This window comes from Myzus persicae, unplaced genomic scaffold, assembly GCF_001856785.1.
Source record: "Myzus persicae strain clone G006 unplaced genomic scaffold, MPER_G0061.0, whole genome shotgun sequence".
In the NCBI taxonomy this organism is placed as follows: Eukaryota; Metazoa; Arthropoda; class Insecta; order Hemiptera; family Aphididae; genus Myzus; species Myzus persicae.
In genome coordinates this window covers 24821-29309 of record NW_019100686.1, presented here as the reverse complement: position 1 = coordinate 29309, position 4489 = coordinate 24821, and positions in this window count along the sequence as shown.

Here is a 4489-nt window from a genome sequence, read left to right as displayed (position 1 = left end):
ATAACATTTGGACAACAATAGGGCAGGACAGTAGTGTGGAAGGACGAGTTCGTCGCAGTTTTGGTACTTCGTTCACTAAATTGGCCAAGGTGTTATTCAGCTCAAAATCATTTTTAGATGTAAATTCGATTTTTCAAGGAATTAAGGATCTATCTATGGCAAGACAAGCAACAAGTGATTTAGTAGAGAATCAAACTAGATTATTTCAAACGACTATGAGTGAGATTTCGAAATCAATCAGCAATATGTCCAACCATCAACAAAAACTTGAAGAAAATTTTCAACTCCTCCAAACCCAGGCAATCAAGAATTCTATGACAATCAATACATTAATGGTAAAAACTACTTTGTTAGAACAATCTATCATTTTAGAATCTCTCCTTAATCAGTACGCGTATGAAACGCAAAACCTCATTTCTATTTAAATTCAGCAATTCATGGAAAAATTTATTCCACAGTATTACCCCAATAAAGCTTCTCAGAGAACTCAGAGCAATCCAATTAACGTTGCCAGCAGGAACCCAACTCCCTGTAGAACCGAAAATACAGAACATTCCAGAGTTTTTAGCAATCTCTTCTATTTCTATTCTACAAAAAGATTTTCTTCTCATCTTTGCATTGAATTTCCCGATAATCACTGTAAATAGCTACGATATGTATCATTCTATTCCATTACCTTTTTATATGAAGGATGATAACGCTGTTATAATTGAGCCAGAGATCGATTATATATCTTTTAGCGATGATAGTGAATTCTATTTTACTTTAACTCAGCAACAAAGTGATTCTTGTACTAGGCTAAGTTCATACACTATTTGCAAAGGCAATGAACCAATTCAACGAAGGGCATCCTCTAAAATATGTGAAGTCGAAATCTTAAAAATTCCATAATTTCTTCCGATCTCTATGTACACGTCCTATAGGAGCTATGTCCTCGGACCCGAACGATCCACAACCTCTGATTTCTGGACAACTATGGGACCTCTGGGTACGCTACCTGCACCCATCACTGCATCTATCGGTCCAAAACTTGGACTTCACCAATGATGGGCCCTTGTCCAACGAATCCAGCTCCACTTTTGGGAACGTTGACAGAAAGATTACCTTCATACCTTACGAGTAAGATCCAAGTGGCACAAGGACGAACGCAATCTCCTGATTAGGGACCTTGTCATGGTAAAGGAACCAACACCCCCTCTCACTTGGAAAACTGCACGGGTCGTGGAAGTTCACCCTGGTGAAGATGACGTAGTACGTGTCGCCACAGTTCGTGATGCGGATGCCAACCTCTATAAACGTCCAGCCGCAAAGTTGTGTCTCTTACCACTCGACATATGAAGGCCAGATGTCCTTCAGGTGGGCGGTATGTTGAGACATTTATTCTGTATTCGCCGTATTCCGCCGTTGGTACGTACGCCGTACACCCCTACTCTCCTACCGTCATACCTTATCGGTGGTTTTGCGTGTGTAGATGTACTGGGCATTTTACGCACTGTAGTTTCGAGCGTTGCAATAACTGACGGACCTGTGTATTGTTGTGCGGGCTCGTTGGTTAGGGCCTAACCGCCGACAACGTTTTGTTTTTGTACCACCGTTTTGTACCGTTACCAGTTTACCACCGTCGATTACACCTACTACCGTTGATTATAGTTACCACGTCAGTGTTGCAGCGACCACCCACCACACCGTACCACAACACCGTCTGACCACGGATTGCCTGATTTTTTTTTATGTTTATTATTATTTATTGTTTTATTGTTAATTATTATATGCAATGTGGCATTATTTGTTTTTTCCTGTTAAAATCCATAGAATTATTTTACCCCTTAGCTGACCAGCACCTATTGTGCCCCCGATAAAATAATTTGTTTTATATTATTCAAATAGTAGGCCGTCAATACGGAAATGTGACGTAAAAACAACCGTGTTCCTTGATTTACCAGTCTTTTAAGTTTAATTAATTTTAAGATTCCTTATACAGTTCATTATATTCCGAAACAATTTTAAAAAGAACACAAAACACAATATTATACTTATTTATTACTGTTGGTTTATAGTTTGGTATGTGTTAGGTTGAGAGGTTTCATGAACATTCTCATTCTGAGATATCAGTAGAATTTGTTGATCTGTTGAAGGCGTTGTGGATGAATGAATAGGTGTGAATGCCGAATTGTTTGACAAAATGGCATCAACCATCTGAAGTGATTTGCGCTTGAACAGCCGTACTTCTTCATCAGACATTTTCAAAAGATCAGGTAGCATACTAAGAAGAAACATTTTTAAAGATTCTGCTTTTGGATCCTGGTTAGCATTGACTGAAGAGTTCTCTGTTCCGGCTTTTTTTTTTTGCCTGGAAATATTCTAGAAATTCTTTGTCCACTGCTTCGTATTTTAATCCACGTTTTTTGTTTGACATGTATGATGGCGAAGACTCAAATTGACTCGAAGTAATGTTATTATTATTCTTTTGGGATTTGTCAGTAGTTGAAAGTGTGTATAATGATGTAGAAGGCAATGGCGGAGTTGGCGTAATATGTGGTTGAAATGGCGAAGATTGCTGTGAGTCAAGTTCGGAATTGTTAAAGTCAATTTCTTCAGATTGTTCAAAACTTTCTTTCTGTTCTGGGGGATTAGGAAGATTTCCAGAAGGAATACCTAACGCCTTAATATATGGAACTGTAAACTGCATAGCTTCTAATAAATAATATGCTTTTTTTGGTTTTGCTCCAGAACCACTTGGTGCTGGTTTCATGTTGAGCACAAAAACAGCACGAAGGTTCTTTTGAATTATTTTTTTGTCTAATATTGTCTAATATTGTTTAACTATTTAATCACTTATTATCTACAAATTATCTAACACCTATCATTATACCTATTTAATCATTTTAATCATTATTTTCTAGTTTGAAGTATAAAATAAATTTTTTTAAGATTTTAACTATAATATAGCTATTTGTGATTAATAGTATGCCTATATTAAATAATTAAAAACTGTAAAATCATAATGAAAAATAAGTTTCCATTGTAAAATATGTTTATTTCTGTTTAAATAATTTATAACTAAAATGCATAGGCGGAGATTTGATTGAATTTAAATTTAAATTTAAATTTAGTTTGGAGGCTTAAATCTTTATTTGCAAAATAAGCCAAAATAATAATTACAACAGTGAACTACGGGGACTAGTTAGTGATTCGCGTCAGTATTTAGTTTCAAATGAGTAGCTCCGTGTAGAAGGGCTAATGGATAAGGTCCCCAATACGTGAATGCGTCATATGTTCATTGCTGTGCCCACAACTTAAATTTAGTTATATCAGATGCTGCTAAATGTTCACCAAAAATTGGTATCGTTTTTTGATACCATACAAGCTATTTATAATTTTTTTAGTGTTAGCGCACCAAGATGGGCAATATTAGCTTTTGGTGATGATCAATCAAAAAGAATTAAAACAAAAGTTTTAAAAAAATTATGTCCAACACGATGGGAATCAAGACATGAATCTCTCTATGAATTGAAGTCAAGGTTATTGATACAAGGTATTGATACACTAAAAGTATTAACCAATGTGTCTCTGACTAGTACAAAAACAGAAGAAAGAAATACTAGTTTATCTTTAAAAAAAAATTAGAATCTGTTGAACTTGTCTTATTATTATGTTTATGGGAACATATTTTAAGACCATTACTCGTAGTATCAAAGACACTTCAGAACCCACATACAAATTTACATAGTGCTTGTAAAAAATTTAAAAAATGCTAAAGAAGTTTACAAAATTTAAGAAATTACTACGAAATAACAATTTTGTCGGAATGCACTTATGTGTCAAATAGGGAATTTCAATGAACTTTCCTGTGAGTCGGCAAATATTTGCTGTAAAGCATTTTGATGAAGTAAAAGGATATCGTCAACTCAGTGTATCTGATGCAAATGTCCGTGTTAAAATAGTTTTACCTATAACTGCATGGTACTATTTCAACTCAATTTAAGATTTGAAAGACTAAGAAAGATGACTGAGAACTTTGATTTTTTATTTCCAACTTCACTAATTGCATTAAGTGATAATGATTTGGCTAAAGCATCAATGGATTTTTTTCAATTATATCAGTCTGATATATCATCAGACTTTACCAGACAACTATTATGTATTAGAGATCAACTTATTCCACAAAAAATCAAATCTATTAAAGAACTTACTTTATATATAATAAAAAACAATTTATGTACAACTTTATTTGATGTTTTAAGTGCTTGTATAATTTATTTAACTTTACCAGTAACAGTAGCATCGGCAGAAAGATCTTTTTCAAAACTGAAACTGATAAAAAACTATCTGCGAAATAATATGGGACAAGATCGCCTATCTAATATTGCAGTATTAAATACAGAAAAATATGCTGCTGCAAAAAATTAAGTTGGATAATGTAATAAATACATTTGAAACCTCTAAAGCTAGCAAAGTCATCCATGGGCGTCATTTGGGGGGGGGGGGG